Source organism: Miscanthus floridulus, chromosome 1 (genome assembly GCF_019320115.1).
Source record: "Miscanthus floridulus cultivar M001 chromosome 1, ASM1932011v1, whole genome shotgun sequence".
NCBI lineage: Eukaryota > Viridiplantae > Streptophyta > Magnoliopsida > Poales > Poaceae > Miscanthus > Miscanthus floridulus.
The window spans coordinates 116,851,156-116,870,229 of NC_089580.1; the positions used below are offsets into that span (position 1 = coordinate 116,851,156).

Below are 19,074 nucleotides of genomic sequence, written 5' to 3' on the forward strand. Positions count from 1 at the left end.
TGGTAAAACTAGCCTTTTGACAACACATAAAGTGTCGGCAATGATATACCTTTTTTAGGGTCACCTTAACTGTTGCCAATAATAGTGTAAGGCTACACGTTATGTGTCGGCGTTTGTCCTTCCAACCTAAAAAGTGTTGGCGAAAGTTTTAAGACAAACAAACTGTCGTCGTAGCCTAAGCAAACCACTATCAAAGTGTCATCGAAGGCTATGCGCCAAAGCAAATAAGATGATAGTGGTGGGCGGGACACTGCGCGCCAAAAGAGAGGTGTGCGCAGGAGCTAAAATGCTAAATGTTGAGCCCACTAAAACAGGCTGCCTCAGAACCCATCCCCATTCGTCTCTCCTACTCATGCGACTCGGGGAAAAACCAGGCAGCCAGCAGAGACCGACGCCGCCGGCCACCAGTAGATCCCGACTCGGCGCGCCACCAGGAGGGCTCCTCTGCCGGGCGCCGCAGGAGGGCTCCGCGGGCTATGTGCCATCAGTAGCCACTGCCGCCGTCTCCCAATCCCGCCGCAGCCGAACTCCCTGGCCGGAGCCCCGCAGCCCCCCCTCCCTAGGCCCCGTCGCCGAATCCAACGACGCTGCCACCCCAGTCCCTAGCCCCCCATCGCCCTAGCCCACCGCCTCCCAAGCCCGCCGCCCCCAAGCCCGCCGCCTCCCAAGCCCGTCGTCGCCCTAGCCCACCGCCGGCCAGCAAAAAGAGGTGTCGCCGCCGTATCCCCATCCGATCTGGGGTGTCGGCTCCTCCTTCCGCAGGCTTGGATTCTCCACCATCGGCGACCGACCCAGGTACGGACAATTCCTCCCATGTTCTTGAATGAGGAACGATTCTAGTTGTGTGTTCTTGATCCTTTCCCATTGGTTTGAGCGTGCTGCTGTGGCGGCCGTGACCAGCACCGGAGATCTTGGCGGCTATGATCTTGGAACGAATCCAACTCCAAGGTGAGATATTCGATCTGCCATCAAATACGCCCTCTTTAGTATGTAGTTTTGCTCCAACAGATGTGCACTCTATGTTAGATGTGCTTTGTGTTTTGCAAATGTCTATTTGCAGGAATTACGCTGAAGATTGAATGTAGAATGGATTTTTTGAAATATTTCCGGTGCTATATAACATGGTATGCCAGTGGAGGGTCCAAAAGTCAAACCTTTTTTCAGAATTTGTTGGGATCTGGGTAGTTGATTTTATATGAAGTTTTTCAATAGTTTATCTTGCTATGTACATGTAGTAATTGGACATATTGCAGTCTTCCTTGAAATGTCTGTTTGTGAGGCGAGGTTAATTATAATTAGTCAAGAGTCTTATTTGCAATTGTTTGAGTAATGCAGTGATTAGTTATAAGGTATGACTCTGAAAATCCTAAGAACTGGTACAAAATACCAGTGTTACAATCTAGTATAGACCACTGTCTTATCAGTACTGCTGCATATTTTTTCTTCAGTTAAATAACTTATCATCAGATTCAGAAGCACTCAGTTCGCACTCAGTTTCAGTTTCCTCTGTTTCTTCAGGTGAAATGATGTCATTTTGACTAGTTCAGTAAATTCTTGTACATGGCATTCTTGTTTTGATTAGTGGTTTGGTCTGGCATTCTTGTACATGGCTTGCCACTAACACCCTTCCCCAGATTCTTGAAACTCCTAAGGAAGAAATGGTTTCCCTAGAAATTTTTCGGGTGAGTTTATTGTCCAAAAGATGCATTAATTATGTCGCTATGTTTTCACAATCAAAACAATTTTCATCTTAGTTTTCATTTTAAGTGGAATGTCTAAGTACACTAAGAAATTACTCTGAGCTTGAATACTTAAACTCTCTCATGCAGTTTCCATATTATAAAGATATAATTAAATGCAATACAGTTTCCATATTATATTTAGCTAGCAGCAACACTTATATTCACTTTCAGATTAGACCAAAGGTGTGCTATTATTCTTTTGACCACTAAATTAGGAGATTGTTGTGATAGCTAGATCCATCAGTGCAATCCAATGAAGCAGAGGAAGCCATAACTATTTGTTAATTGCATTGGTTGGTGCGAATTCTGAGTTTTTAGATAAGTGAAAACTCTGCAGTAATTGTAGTTCCTCTGCTATCCTCGTCCATGTCTTTTTGCATAGGGTGATCGTGATTCTGCAAATTGCATTGGGTACTGTGTGGGGTGGGGCGGGGGGTTCAAAACTAGACAGACTTGTGTACTAGATTTACATGTAGTTATGTTGTTGTTGTTTTATTGCTACCTTTGCTTCAGTGTTGTTAGATGTAATACATGATTATTTGTTCATCAACTTAATCTGTAGCTTGTTGAGTGATTCTGAGAAACAATATGAGCATATCTTCATTTATTTCAGAATATGCACCAGGGCTATCCCAAAGAAACGCTGGTGCGTTTCCTTAAGGCTAGAGAGTGGAATGTATCAAAGGCTCATAAAATTGTAACATTTCATACAATTTTCTCAACAGTGGGTGAAGTGATCACTGAACTTAATTACTGTATGTTCTTGCTTACAAAATATGTTTGTTTCTATAGATTGTAGATTCTTTGAATTGGAGGATTCAAAATGAAATTGATAGTGTGCTGGAGGTGAGTCATCCTGTCTAGAATGTAATCCTTCCAGATATTATTGTATATGTTAATCAGAAAGTACCGAAGATTCCCTTAAAGTTCTACGATTCTGGTCTTTCCCTAATCATTTCTCATTTTGATTATTTATTTTATTATTGCAGCAATATCACTCTTAATCATCTACCTATTTGTGTATGTTTGTATAGAAAAGTTCTTCATCTTTTTTCCTGATCAATGTTTGCACTGTCCATCTGCAGAGACCTATAGTCCCAGTAGACTTGTCTTAAAGTTTGGCTTGTTCGGCTTGTTTTTTCAGCCGGAACAGTGTTTTTCTCTCACAACAATTCAGCTGGAACAGTGTTTTTCAGCCAATTTCAGCCAAAGTTCAGACCAGCGAACGGGGCCATACAGATCAATACGTGATTCACAACTTATTGGCCTGTCAGGATACACAAAGGAGGTATAGCTGTTTACTTCCAATAATAAAATCTGTGTTGGTTGAACCATTACCCTATATATGAATTGATTATGAACCAGTCATTTGTATGTTTGAAATAGACATGCCTTTTTACTGTTAGTATTCTAAGGCTACCATATTCTTGGACTTAATTTGTCTATGTCCTCGGTTGAAATTCTTAAAACAGAGTACTTTGATTTTCAGTTTTCACTAGGAAAATTAAATATGCTGAATGAAGATAGTACTGAAGAGGTTAAAGTTTTAACTTATATTGATTGTCAAACTTTCACGGAATGATGTGCTACTAACAGCAAAGTGGGCTATTAAGGCCTGTAGTTTCAAAGTATGATATGGCGTCATACAAGTTTTACTTGAACTGTGATAACTGCAGTTGACTGGACATGGTTATCATGATCTGTAGGATCAGAGGTGATGTTTTCACTTGGGATCTGTGATAACTACAGTTGACCTGGCAATATTTTGTTAGCAAGAACTGTAGGATCTTATGTGATAATTTCTCACCTTTGGGTTTGTCTTTCTTGATATTTCTCACCTGTGGGCAACATCAGAGAGTCATTAGCTTCCCATTTATATACTATAGTAGTCTAGTCTTTGTTCCTCGAGGCTCTTAGTTTTTTGTAAAAATTAAAAAATATTACCAAACCTTCTACCACAATTGTTAAGTTGCATGTGGTAGTTGTTATAGTAATTTCCTTCTTTCTATCTTTGTTTCGATAATTTTTTCTGTCTTTGTTTCTCTCATTGGCAGGGTCTCCCAGTTTTTGGCATTGGTGTTGGACATAGCACATATGACAAAGCTTCGGTAATTACTCTGATGCTTGCTATTTGTTTAGTAGGCTACAGCTACAGGCTGCTTAATCATGAAACTGGCTGCTTTTAGCCTTTTACTGTATGTTGCGGAAACGTTTTTCTTTCAGAGGTTGATATAAGCTTTGACTGTAGTAGTTAGTGACCCAAATAGTGATCTTATTCAACTAACTTCATTTTATTTGTGGCCTCATGCTTTTTTCTACTGAATTCTGTGTGTCAACTAAAAATAGAGGTATTTTGTCTCAGGTCCACTACTATGTGCAATCTCATATCCAGATTAATGAGTACCGTGATCGTATAATTTTGGTGAGTATCCAAAATGCACCGAGTTTAAGATCACTTATGTAAACATATGAATCCAGTCCTAACATTTATTTGTACCACATTTAGCCTAGGCTGACACAACAGTTTGGGCAGCCTGTTACCAAATGTATAAAAGTTCTAGATATGACTGGTTTGAAGCTATCAGCACTGAGCCAAATAAAGGTACGTGCTATGACTATTAACCTATTTTATCCCCATTAGACTATAAACTAATGAGTTAGTTTTATTGTATGAACATGTATAATAATAACTTCAATAATCCTTTTTAGTAATTATCTAGGGATAATAGAATATTAGAATTAGCTTTATCTAACCTCTTGTGTTCAAGAGGAATAGCTTAACCCTTGAACTTTGAGCTGTCCACTGTTCAATTCATCTCTGTTGCTCTGTATGGCATTCAAGCAGAGTGTTAACGCTGAAGTTCAGATAATATTTTTTCACTTATTATCCCATATTTTTGTTAAAAAAATTGTGTGCTGTGTGCATTACTTGTGTTGCTTCTGGGTATTGATTGTGGCATGTTATTTTGTTAATATAGTTTTAATATGATATACAGATCTTGACTTCCATATCAACAGTTGATCTGAATTACCCTGAAAAGACAGAGACCTATTATGTAGTCAATGTTCCATACATATTTTCTGCTTGTTGGAAGGTACTATCAATTACCACTGATATTCAGACGTAAGGTTTTTTAGTAAGTTTTTAGTAGAAACCGATGACAGTTAATTTGAGCATGCTGCTAGGTTGTGAAGCCCTTGTTGTAGGAGAGGACAAAAAAGAAGGTTAAAGTTTTGACTGGCTGCGGGAGAGACAGTGTTTTTCTAAACGCTAAACGGTAAACAGTCGGTCACCTGCCGTTTAGCCATTGTTCGGGCAAAACGTCCCATTAAATGGGCTAAACGGCCAATTAAACGGTGTAAACGGGTGATTAAACGGAAACGGCACACCACCGTATAGCGTTTACACGGTATTTAAACGGGCTAAACGACTGTTTAGGCGAACAGTGGGGAGAGATGAACTTCTGAAGGTAAATAACTGGAAACATATTCTTCCTTGTTGGCTGTCTTTTCAGTTAGATCCTTCATTTCTGGTTGCAATACTATCCGCATTTGTGAACGTGCATTTTTTCCTTCAGTAAAACAGTTGTGATGCTTAACATTTGTAGATTATGGACTACTCGTCACTTCCCCATTTCTGCCGCCGGGAGGGCTCTGGATCATCAAAGCATTCATCTACTGACGTCGACAACTGCTTCTCCCTTGACCATCCTTTCCACAAAGAACTTTACGACCATATCAAAGAGCAAGCGTCGTGCAGGGAGCTCATCAAGATGGGTTCACTACACGTCAGCATTCCCGAGCCAGACCCAGATGACGCGAAGATCGTCGATGTCATCCAGGCTGAGTTCCAGAAGATCGGTGAGCAGGATGAATCCCCCAACGGCAACAAGGATTAGCATGCCCCAAGGATGGTCATCTACGGACCGCCTTAACCGGTGCCGGCGGTGACCTTTGATGAAGTTGATCACTGCTGCTCATTTCTATATTTCTATATTTTGGTTGACAGGCCCCAGTTGCCTGGGAATATAGTGGCAAAGTCTTGCATTTGCATGACGCAAGCTTGAGTTTATAGTTGCAGAGGCTGAGAGATAAACCAGTCAGTGTATTTATAGTTGCAGAGGCTGAGAGATAAACCACCTATTTTCTTCTCTTTGGAGATGGCATGCTGCTATTGTGGACGCAGTATACTTGCAAATATCTTGGTATTTTTTTTCCAAATATCTTCGTATTTTGTTGCAGTGTAAAGAATTACAATTTTTAGAAATAGATAGGATTGACGAGCAGGGTGTATGTATGGAAGATCTAATATATTATTTATACAAAAATCAAGTAAATTTGTTCAATGTGATGCCTTCTATATGAGCAAAAGTGGATTTGTCAAATTATTTTAATTGTAATTATATCTATGCAGTTTTGTCGATAATTTTTTTGGCAGGGTATGGTTTGTAAAATACCTTGGAAATGGTTTGGCCAACATACAAACTGTCGGAAAAAGTCTTAACTGTCGGCAAAAGGTTAACTATCGGCAAAGGTCTCAACTGTCGGCGTAGGTAGACCGTTTGCCTACACATAAAGTGTCGGGGATTCTGTTAACTGTCGGCAAAAGTTTCGCCGATGGCTTCTAGCGCGACTGTTTCTAAATTGTCGGCAAAACTTTTCACGGGAGGTTATCTATTGGCAAATGTGCCCTTTGCCTACAATAGGAAGTGTCGGCAAAAGTATGTTGTGTTATAGTGTATATTGAACTGAATTGTGAAATTTAAACCTTAACTTACAGATATGGATAACACATGTACAGAATGTGACAAATGATATCAAAAGGCAAGTATAAAATCTATTGATAGCATACATTTACTGATACTATGGTTTTTAATTTTTAAGTGCATCATGACAAGGAGTACAAAGAAAGAACATTACTAGATGAAAAGGATCATTTTTAGGTGATACTATGGTTTTGGAAGGATCACAGATCGGCAATATAACTCAGAGGTGATCCATGGCAACTAACAACCAAATGTTAATTCAGAGCAGAGCTTTTGACTCATCAGAATTATATTCAGTGTGTGTGTGGGGGGGAGGGGGTAGAGATTCAGATTAGCAGTGCATTCTGCACTGATCAAGATTACCAATGAAGCTACACAGCAACACAATACCCACTTTGACATCACATAGATGAAAAACAAACACAAAGAACAGCAGAAAGCAATTGCAGATCGAGTCCTCACCACTCAAGGATGCACTAGAGGTGTAACTCGTGCCTGAGTTGGTCACCTAGCAGAGACAGGAATAGGGTCAAGAAGCGGAACCCGCTTCAACGAACAATACCTGCAACACAAATATCAAAATAAATAAAAATAAAAACAGCTTTTAGAAGAAATCATGGTTCTACATGATCTAAACAAAAAAACCCGATTAGGCCACCTTACCACACCTCTTATTCATAGTAGGCCACTCAGATTCATAGTAGGCTCCACTCATATTTCAGACTTTCAGAATTAAGAACCTAAATGCTAGAGCTAACAACCTAAGTGCCTAATGCAATAATACAAACTGACACACACCTAACATGAATAAAGTGATTTAACAAATGCATCATCTAGCAGTCTGGCACTAGCAGACAAAAGCAATCCGAAATCTTTAACTCTGTTCTTTACAAGAGCACACATTATTTATTTTTGGAGAACAAAGCACACGTTGATTTCTAGAGAGGAGGATAGACCACTAGTACTAGACTCAGTTGAGATCTCAGTTTCTATTGATGTCAAGGTGTCAAGTTCTCAATTGAGTTCTTAGTTTCTAACACTCAGCCACGCTCACATGTCAGGTCATCACAACAAGATTGTAACAAATTTATATCACAAGTCACAAGCAAAAGCATAAGGCAAAGATCAGCCAACACCACCTGTTAGCCATGCAAAACTAAAATTCAGCAGCTCGGTCTGTAACTATGAGTGGCTGGTCATCATTCTACAAAAAGTGACTATGCCAAAAAAAATAGAATTAGCACTTTTTTAGCCACTAGGGCCATGCCCATGCATTGCAATGGGACTAAAATAATCTCATAATAATTTAAGTTTGAACTATGCTGTACTATTACCAAAAATTGATCCATTGAGCGTGATGTAACACTGGTAATGGATCATGATTTAACTGTAATCCCACCCCACTACCCCAACTCTAAATATTTTAGGAATAGCTTCATCGCAAACCAACCCTAATCCCACCCCAGCTCTAAATATTTATGGAGTAGCTCTTTTATATAGAACTATTGCTGATCCCTTTTCACACACCATGCTAGCTCACCCTTAGTCATGCAAATCTAGCTCAACCATAATTGCATTGGTTTTGTATAATGTATTGATCTTACACCTAGTGTGCTCATCTGCATGCTAATTTATTTCAAACAATTGACTTTTTGTATGCCGAACTGAATGCATATTTTTTTTCTATCTAGTAGCATCAAATTAAATATTATGTTTTTCTGTGTGCCGACCTAAATGTAAATCTTCTTCTATCTAGTAGCATCGAATTAAATATTATCTTTTTCAGGCAAAACTTCAGTGTGCTGATTTGAATATGAAGCTTAAAATAGATTACAAGCAAGTGCAGAAGTATATGATCCAAATCATTGCATTCTCTAGTTTAGCAACAATATGTAAATTTGAATGGTTTGAGATTTACAGTTACCTGGCAAAAATCAAAACAGCTATTGTTGCTGTAGATTGAGAAGTGCATTCCTCATCTCATGGTCCCCAACAAGCATCAGTGAATTTGACATTCATACTTTCGCGAACACCTATAGAAGTCTGATTCAAGATTTGACCATATGCTGTAGTCATTTATCCCATGGTCCCCAACAAGGATCAGCTGCTGCATATAAACAAAATCTATTGTAAAAGAGCGTCCCGAGGAACAACAAGCGATAATCCTTAGTTTGACATCTCTAGTTGCAGTTTAGTCAGTCCAATTGGAATTACTTATAACACTGAAACAAATACCTGTATATTGAAAGGCCAAGTAAAAAAACAAAGAAAGAAACATGGATGCGAATGAACAATCTAAAGAGGTATGGCAGAAGAACAGTAGCCATAATATCTAATACAAGGCTAGGGCAAGCTGTAATACCAATGTGTGTGAGTACATATGAGTTAACAAACATGCATACAAACGGGATGGATACTCTACAAATTTTGATCTGAACACTTAATTATTTATTGATACCTTTATCCTGTTGGGTACAAAGAAAATCAATAACAAAACAACAGCATTATATCAGCCAGTAGTGGTACTCCAGACCAGATATTTAGATTATCAGAAGAGCAAAAAAGCACTGAAGCACCCCAAAAGAAACAGGCCTTGTCCTTTGCCTACACCGTGAGATAACATTGCAGGCATATATTAGCAACCAGCAAAGCAGATAATCAGCCCCTGATCTGAGACTATACCTCCACTTCCTGAGAAAAATAGTGTGGTGGCAGCAAACTTTTAGAAATTAACGATGACACTAAACCTCTACTTCAGATTAGGATATACTACATTAATCTGTACATGCTATGTTAAACTAACCTGTATGAATGAAAATAATAGAGGAAGAATAGGAAAAATGCAAAACCAATTAATTGGAATATCAAGTATCATGGCGAGGTCTAGTGTCGGGGACCAATACTGGGGTACCCGAAGATGAGGAGCTAATAACCATCAACGTTGATCCCCCAGAGGGTTGGGCTCCGCCTCGTCCGACCCCTGAGGGCGGGCTCGCCTCGTTCGAAGTCTGAGGACGGGCTCCACCTCACCCAACGTCTGAGGGCTGGCTCCGCCTCGCCCGACCCCTGAGGGTGGGCTCCGCCTCGCCCGACGTCTGAGGGCGGACTCCGCCTCACTCGATGTCTAAGGGATGACTCTGCCTCGCTCGACATCTGAGGGCAAGCTCTGCCTCGCCCGGTCCCTGAGGGCGGACTCCGCCTTGCCCGACGTCCGAGGGCTAGCTCTGCCTCGCCCAATGTCTAAGGGCAAGCTCTGCCTCACTCGGTCCCTGAGGGCAGGCTCTGCCTCGCTCGACGTCTGAGGGTGGGCTCCGCCACATCCGACGTCTAAGGGTTGGCTCCTCCTCGCCCGACCTCCGAGGGTGGGCTCTACCTCGCCCAATGTCCGAGGGCTGGCTCCGCCTCGCTCGACGTCCGAGGGCTGGCTGCGCCTCGCTCGATGTCTGAGGGCAAGCTCGGCCTCGCCCAGTCGCCCAGGGCGGACTCCGGCTGTCTCGACGTCTGAGGGCTGGCTTTGTCTCGCCCAACGTCTGAAGCCAAGCTCCACCTCGCCCAATTAATTGGGTATGGCTCTTGATAGAAGCTCACATCGCCGCCAACCACTACGGGCTAGAAAGTACAACCTATGGTCAAACTTCTGGCGTCGTGTAGGGAGCAGTCACCTCTCAACATGACCCATCCCTACGACATGTCATTCCAGGGGACTCACGTTGCCCATAGTGATGGATGCATGGTCACTGTGCTGCCTACTCCTATATGGTCGCTGATCAGCACGCTGGGTCACCACGCCACTCGCCGGGGTGGGATGGAATGTCATGACCCACTGACAGCCTCAACACCCGTAGGCGTACCTACGACAACCCAAGAGAGGGAGCTAGCCATGGCTATCACCCTTGTCATGGTAGATGCTAAGACAGCGGTGAGGACCAAAGCCGAAGCCCTAGCCTGCCAGGGCCTCAGGCCTTTGGTCGACACATCCTCAACGCTGCCTTCCCGCCAAGGTACCGACCACTGACCAACATCCAAAAATACTCTAGGGAAAAGAACCCCAAACTGTGGCTTGAGGATTATCGGCTTGCTTGCCAAGCCAGTGGAGCGGGTAATGATAATTTCATTATCCGCAACCTTCCATTGTTCCTGGTCGATTTGGCGCGAACATGGTTGGAACACCTTCCGCCCAACAGAATCCAAAGTTGGGCATACCTGAAAGAGATCTTCCCGAAGAATTTCTAGGGAACATACAAGCGCCCTAGGAATCTATGGGATCTCAAGAACTACCAACAGAAGGCCAAAGAAACCCTCTGTGGGTATATCCGGCGCTTCCCCCGGCAGTGCAATGAGCTACCTAACGTCGCTAGCACCGATGTTATAGGAGCTTTCCAGTCTAGGACCACTTATGAGTCCCTAGTTCACAAGCTAGGACACAAGGGCCCACGAACCACCAAGGAGCTCATCGACATCACCACCAGCAATGCCTTGGGTGAAGAGGCGGTTGGAGCGATCTTCGACCACCTTAAGGGCAAGGCGAAACAGGACGAGGACGCTGGCGAAGGCGCCTCCAACCGTCCCACCAAGAAGAAGAACAAGCAATGGCATGAGGGCTCGCTCGTGGCCGCCGTCGACCAAAAGGGTGGTCGAAAGCCCATGGAGGGCACTCCGAACCACTTCGAGAAACTACTCGAGGGGCCATGCCCGAACCATGCCTTCCCCGTCAAGCATCTATACAAGGACTGCGACCTCATGGAGTAGTTCTTGCCCAGAGACTCCAATAAAGGGGAGCGCGGGAAGGACCCTGATCCGACCATGGACAACACCGAGGGGAAGGACAGTGGCTTTCCGATGCCGGATGGCTACCTCATGATCTTTGGAGGGACAACAGCCTTCGACTCCAAGTGTCGTCAAAAGCTCACGCGTCATGAGGTCTATACAACCGAGCCGGCCACGCCTGCCTTCCCCCAATGGTCGAAGTCCACCACAACCTTCGATTGGACCAACCACCTAGAGAACATCCCACAACCTCGTACTGATGGATGGAGGCAGCAGCCTCAACATCATGTATGTCGAGACGCTCGATGCTATGGGCATCGATCGAGCATGCATCTGACCAACCGGAGCGCCTTTCCACGGCATCGTGCCTAGAAAGTAGGCCATGCCACTTAGGCAGATTGATCTGCCCATCATGTTTAGGGGTCCGTCCAACTATAGGACGGAGACCCTCACCTTTGAGGTGGTTGGGTTCCACAGAACCTACCACGCTATCCTGGGACGACCATGCTACGCAAAGTTCATGGCCGTCCCTAACTACACCTACCTCAAGTAGAAGATGTAGGGTCCCGATGGAGTCATCACCGTCGGCACCTCCTTCCAGTGTACCTATGAGTGCGAGGTCGAGTGCTGCGATCACGCCACAGCAATCGTCGCCTCCGGAGAGCTCACGACCATTAGAAAGGAGGTCGCCGAGGAAGCACCAGACCCCAAGCGATCGACTAGGTCTTTCAAGCCAGTGGAGGGCTCCAAGGAGGTCCTCATAGACCCAGGCAACCCGAGGGCAAAGTGGTGCGCATTGGCACCACGCTTTCCTCCAAATAGGAAAGCGCGCTCGTCAGCTTCCTCTACGCCAACAGAGACATCTTTGTGTGGAAACCCTCAGACATGCTAGGCATTCCGAGGGAAGTCACCGAGCACACCTTGAAGATCCGCCTAGGCTCCAAGCCGGTGAACCAACGCCTGCATCGCTTCGACGAGGGAAAACGTAGGACCATCGACCGGATTCATCAAGGAAGTGTACCACCCTGAGTGGTTAGCCAATCCTGTTCTTGTATGAAAGAAGAGTGGGAAATGAAGGATGTGTGTTGACTACACGGGTATCAACAAAGAGTGCCCAAAGGATCTATTTCATTTTCTGCGCATAGACCAAATAGTCAACTCTACCTCAGGGTGTGAAACCCTCTACTTCTTTGATGCGTACTCAAGGTACCAAAGAGTCCAACTAGCTCATGACATCTTTCATCACCCCCTTCGGATCGTTCTGCTATGTCACAATGTCATTCGGTCTGAAGAACACTGGGGCTACATACCAGCGTTGCATGCTCAAGTGTTTTGGAGACCTCATCGGGTGGACCATTGAGGCCTACATAGACGACATCGTGGTCAAGTCCAAACGGGCTAACCAACACGTAGCTGACCTAGAGCAGACCTTCGTTAAACTCCGAGCAAACAACATCAAGCTCAATCCCGAGAAGTGCATTTTTGGGGTCCCGATGGGTATGCTGGTCAATTTCATCATCTCCGAGCATGGCATCGAAGCCAACCCAGAGAAGATCTCAGCCATCACGAGGATGGGCCCCATTCAGAACATGAAGGGGGTACAGCGAGTTATAGGGTGCCTCGTAGTGCTCAGCCACTTCATCTCACACCTCGACGAACAAGGACTCCTCCTTTATCAACTTCTGAAGAAGGCCGACCACTTCGAATGGACGTCTAAGGCCCAGGAAGCACTTGACGCGGTCAAGCATCTTCTGACAAAGGCCTCGATCCTGGTTCCTCCAATCGATGGAGAACCCCTTCTGCTCTACATTGTGGCTACCACACAAATGGTCAGCGCCGCCCTGGTGGTGGAGTGAGAAGAAGAAGGGCATGCCCTCAAAGTACAGTGCCTCGTGTACTTCATTAGTGAGGTCCTATCCAACTCCAAGACCCGCAACCCCCAAATCTAGAAGCTCATGTATGCCATCCTCCTCGCCAAAAGGAAGCTACGCCACTACTTCGAGTCACATCCGGTGACAGTCATGACATCCTTCCCCTTGGTGAGGTCGTCCAAAACCACGATGCCACGGGAAGAATCACGAAGTGGGTGCTCAAGCTAATGGGTCAAGGCATTGCATATGCCTCCCGAACGGCCATCAAGTCCCAAGTGTTGGCTAATTTCATTGTAGAGTGGATGGAGGTCCAAATGCCGCCAATGGTCATCGACCAAGAGTACTAGATGATGTACTTTGATGGACCACTGATGAAGAAAGGCGCCGGCATGGGGCTGGTATTCATTTTGCCTCTCGGAATACACATGAGGTACATGGTTCGCATCCATTTCCCCTCCAATAATGTGGCCAAATTTGAGGCGCTTGTCAATGGCCTACGCATCGCCATCGAGCTTGGTATCCGACGCCTTAATGTCCAGGGTGACTCCCAACTGGTCATCGACCAAGTCATGAAGGAGTCGAGTTGCCACAACACCAAGATGGCCACATACTGCTGAGAAGTCCACCAGCTAGAGGACAAGTTCAATGGCCTCGAGCTCAACCACATCCTGAGGCATCTCAATGAGGCGGCCGACGCACTGGCAAAAGCAGCGTCTGGCCAAGAGTCGGTGCTGGTCGGCATCTTCGCCAGCGATCAGCACAAGCCCTTGGTTCGCTATGAGGAGCCAAAACAAGTTGGTTACGGGATGTCCGCCCTGGGCTCGGGGGCTAACTAGCCATCGGCTCCATCCGACCCTGAAGTCATGAAGCTCGACGAGGATCCAACGATAGAGCATGACCCTCTGGTCGATTGGAAGGCGCCTTATCTTGACTACCTCCTCCGTGAGGCGCTGCCGATGGACAAGATAGAAGCTCGGGGGCTTGCACATCGTGCCACGTCCTTCGTCCTCGTTTAGGGCAAACTCTACAAGTGAGGCCACATAGGGATCCTATAGTGTTGTATCCCCACCGAACAGGGGAAGTGGTTGCTGAGCGATATCCATGGTGGGGTTTGCGGTCATCTTGCCATGCCTAGAACCCTAGTCAGAAACACGTTCCAATAGGGCTTCTACTGGCCGACTACGGTGGCCGACGCTGAGCATATCGTGCGCACCTATTAAGGGTGTTAGTACTATGCTCGGTAGACCCACCTACTGGCCCAAGCACTCCAGATGATCCCCATCATGTGGTCGTTCGTGGTCTGGGGGCTGAATCTGGTCGGACCACTCAAAAGAGCACCCGGGGCTACACCCACTTGCTTGTCACCGTAGACAAGTTCACAAAGTGGATAGAGGCTCGGCCGATCTTCGTGATCAAGTCTGAGCAGGCTGTGCTGTTCTTCCTCGACATCGTCCATCGCTTTGGAGTCCCGAACTCCATCATCACGAATAACGGCACGCAGTTCACCAGAAAGAAGTTCCTCCGGTTCTATGATGAATACCACATCTAGGTCGATTGGGCCACTGTGGCGCACCCCCACACAAATGGGCAGGTCAAGCGCACAAATGGCATGGTCCTACAGGGACTCAAGCCTAGGATCTTCAACCGGTTGAACAAGTTTGGCGCATGATGGGTCGCCAAGCTTCCCACGGTGCTCTAGAGCCTGAGGATGGCCCCTAGCCGAGCCACCGGCTACACGCCATTCTTCATTGTCTTTGGCTCCGAGGCTGTCCTCCAGACCAACCTCAACTATGGAGCACCAAGGGTTAGGGCATACGATGAAGAGGGGGTCGAGGCGTCCCTTGAGGACACCATGGACCAACTAGATGAAGCACGTGATGTTGCCCTCCTCCGCTTGGCCAAATACAAGCAGGCATTGTGATGGAACCACAGCTAATGAGTGCAGGGTTGGGCCTTCAGCATCGGAGACCTAGTTCTCCACCTCGTCTAGAGCAGCAACGACCGCCACAAGCTCTCCCCTCCATGGGAGGGACCGTACGTCATCGTGGAAGTGCTCTAGCCAAGCGCCTACAAGCTCAAGACCGTCGACGGCGAGGTCTTCGCCAATGCCTAGAACATCGAGCGGCTACATCGCTTTTACCCTTAATAAATGCACACTTTCTCTTATCAGTTTTGTTATCAAACTCCCCGATCTTTCGTGATACCTGACCCCAGCAACGGCGGTGGTCGGGCCTCACTCGGGGGCTAATAAGAGCATATCTATCTGGTAGACAGTCTCCACATCTGACCCCTTCTCATGTTAAGACCTAGGAGCTATGGTCGCAGGAATAAGCTCTGAGTATAACTGGTTAGACTAGGAGAGACCTACGGCCCAGCGGCTACGGCGCCTTTGCTCACCAGCGTGATCAGAATTTGTTCACCCACACTCCGAGCTTCTATGACCTTAACAACGGGAAGGGTCAGAATGCACTAACCTATTTATACAAAAAGGGGAGAAGAGCTAAAAAGTTGTTCGCTATAAATTTAGGAGCTTGTCCATTTTGCACAAGTTCACCGCCTGGCTTATCTGCTTAACTAAATTCTTACATGGGATATTCTCATCCTGTATCTCTGCAGGAAAGTCTTGTCTCAGCAGGTAACACAAGTCGACCAAACGGTTTGGCCACTACCGAGAAACGGGTAGGGAGCAGCAGAATGCCCCACACGGGTTATGCCGACCTATCACAAACAACAGACTCGGATCCCACTCATATCCGATAAAGAGATTCCTAAACCCATCACTCTTACCATCGAGGTAAAACCTGTGCCTAGGTCAATCAAATGGCTCAAAGCCACTGCCGAGAGATGGTCACCCTTACTTTATGCATTAATTTTGCTACTGAGCCTCTAACCCCAACAACAGCAAGGGGTTGGACATCGCTCAGGGCTTGCGAGAGTGTCTATTCGGTAGATATTCTCTATGGCCAACCCCTCCTTACGTTAAAAAACTAGAGGCAGGGTGTGCGGGCACAAACTCTGAGTAGACCTAGTCAGACCACTAGGACCCTATGCCCCAGCGGCTACAACATCTTTGCTCACCAGCGTGATCAGAATCTCTATCCCCGCACCCCGAGCTTTAGCCCCCACCTTCTCGGGAAGGGTTCGGAGGGGCCTACCCATGGAATCTCCATCGAGGAGAGGCCAATAGGTCGCCCAGGTCGATTGGACGGCTCGGGCTATAGCCGAGAGATGGGTATGAAAAAATGGGATGCCTCATGCAGGTTACACTAGCTCCGTCATGAACGCCAGGCCTAGACCCAACACGGACATACCCGGTAAGAGCTCCCCAAACCCATCACTCAAGCCATCAAGGTAACTTTACTGATTCCCACCTTTCTTTTTCCATTGCATGATCATTCATTCATTACATACATCTAATCATTGCATATGCAATTGCTGCATCACAATGCTTCATGCCGTGTCACGAAGCGGTAGTCATCTCATTCCATATGAGCGGCGATCGACCGAGGTTCGAAGGCTGGCCTACGGAGGGCTTGAGGCCACCTCGCGTCAAATAGAGCCAGGGGAGAAAAACCGAGATGAGCCCCTGCGGCCTTGCCCGACCCCGCTCAGAAGCAGACAGGGACATCTTGATCTTTCTCATTCGATTCTAACCTCAAGCCAAGGCCACATAATCTCCATAGAGGAGAGGGCAACGGGCCACCTGAGTCGCTCTCTGGAGTGACATGGGCATCTACTGGGAGGTGGGTTAAGGAGTAGTGGAATACCACATGAGGGTTATCTTGACCCCGTTAGCGGATGATGGACCCGGATTCCACTGGAAGATGCCCATTAGCAAGCTCACCGAGCGCAACACTCGAGCCATCGGGGCAAGTGTCGTTAGCTTAGCCCCTTTGGTTGCAGAAACCAAGGACAGGGTGAGGCATGAAACATGGTCGACCCCCTACCAAGCTTCATGGGGCTCGGGGCTTGAGATGACTGATCCTAAAATTAGGAGACCAGGGTTCGAAGGCTAGCCCATAGAGGACCTGAGGCCGCCTCGCCTCAAACAAGAGCCAGGGAGAAAACACAGATGAGCCCCAGCGGCCTTCGCCCAACCTACCTAGAAGCGAATAGGGTTATCTCAACCTTCTCGTTCGATCCTAACCTCAAGCCGAGCCCATAGAATCCCCATTGAGGGGGCATCTGTTGGAAGGCAGGTTAAGGAGCAGCGGAATGCCACATGAGGGCTTTGCTAACCCCATCACGAACGATAGACCCAGATTCTAATTGAACATGCCCGTTAGTGAGCTCACTGAATGCATCACTCGATCCATCAAGGTAAGTGATGTTAGCTCAACCCCTCCTGTTGTGGAAACCACGGACGGGGTGACAATCACAAAGACGAGCTGACCCTCGATCGAACCCCTGCTACACATGGGGGCTCGAGGAAAGTTGCACTCACGAGGAGACTGAACGCGTGGTCGTAGAACAATGGCTCAGAACCTAAGGGGGGGAAATATGTGCGAAAATAAGAGACGTTGTCTTCTACTAGTTTCGCTATCTTCTCCTCGATCTTCATTGAAACCTGACCCCAGCAATGGCAAGGGACCAAGCCTCACTTGGGGGCTGATAAGGGCATAAAGACACCCTTTCTAAAATAACCGCCACGCCCAACCTCTCCCTCACTTGAACCTAGTAGCAAGGTCTACGGAAACAAACAATTGATCATGGCTGGTCGGACTATGAGAAACCTACACCCCTACGTGTACGGCACTCTTACTCACCAGTGTGATCAGAGTTTCCCTCCTACACCTCAGGCCCTACGGTCTTAACAAATAGAAAGGTCAGAACACACGAACCCCTTTTCACACATAAAAAGGGAAGAAAAACAAACTCAATCAAACGAAACAAAATGATAAGTTTGTTCGATAGTACAAAAGGGTCGGAGCTGGTCTGCTTGTTACATGGATGATTACACGACCTATCTGACTAACTAGCCCCTCCGAGGGACAACTATGTCTTCTATCTTGTCCGCTAGGTTCCGCGAAAGGGGAGCCACCACCATCTCTATCTCATCCAGCTCATGGGCTTCGTAGCCAGGCGCGAAGCCAAGGCTCATCATCTCTAGGTCGATGCTGTCCCCATAATGAGAACGAGCAATCATGAAGGATTGGTTGACCCTGGCGTGAAGGGTGTTCCTCTCAAGCTGGGGCACCCGCATCATGATCTCGATGGCATGGGCCGCGAGCGAACTAGTCCCCTCTAATAGCATAACCTCTAGGTCATCACATACCACTCCGAGGGCAGCGCTCAGGATACCAAGCTCGTCGCTCTCTGCCTAAAGGTTCGTCCTTGCCTCGGCGAGGTCCATGGCTAGCTCGGCAGAGATGCCCTTGGCCTCTAGCCTCTGGGTCATCATGGTTCCAAGATTGGCCTAGAGGGAGCCAATCTTCTACTACGTGTCGTCATGCTCTCGGAGGGCCTAGTCGCACTCCTCGCAAGCTGCGCCATGCTCCGAGTGGAGCCTCTCCATTGTTTGGTGCAGCTCATCCTGCTCCTTGCGTAGCCGGGTGACAACCATAGTGTCCAGACTTGCCTTCTTCTCTAGGGCCATGAGCTTCTCCTCGGCTCCCAGCCTCAGCTCCTACTCCTTCTTAACCCTAGCTAGAAGGTCAAGGATCTGCCGATGGGTCTCGGTGTCCTTCTGGACTAGCTCGTCCCTCTCCCTCTTGACCTTGGTGGCCTCTTCATTGTCTTTCGGCATGTCGATGGGTCTCGGCCACCTGCGACCGAAGACTGCCCATCTCCTTAGCAAGGGGAGTCAGCTCAACCATCTTCTACTGGGTGGCAGCAAACTAAGCCGTTGCCTCCTCGTGTAGCTGCGCCTCCTTGACGATGTGGTCCTAGGTTCCCTTCTGCTCATGAAGGAACCACGACTTCACCCAG

The 19,074-nt window shown here is 46.7% G+C and overlaps 1 pseudogene; it reads left to right on the forward strand.

Annotated features, from left to right (window-relative positions):
- Positions 1–352: 352 nt before the first annotated feature.
- Positions 353–5,641, forward strand: LOC136510514 (SEC14 cytosolic factor-like; annotated as a pseudogene).
- Positions 5,642–19,074: the final 13,433 nt, after the last annotated feature.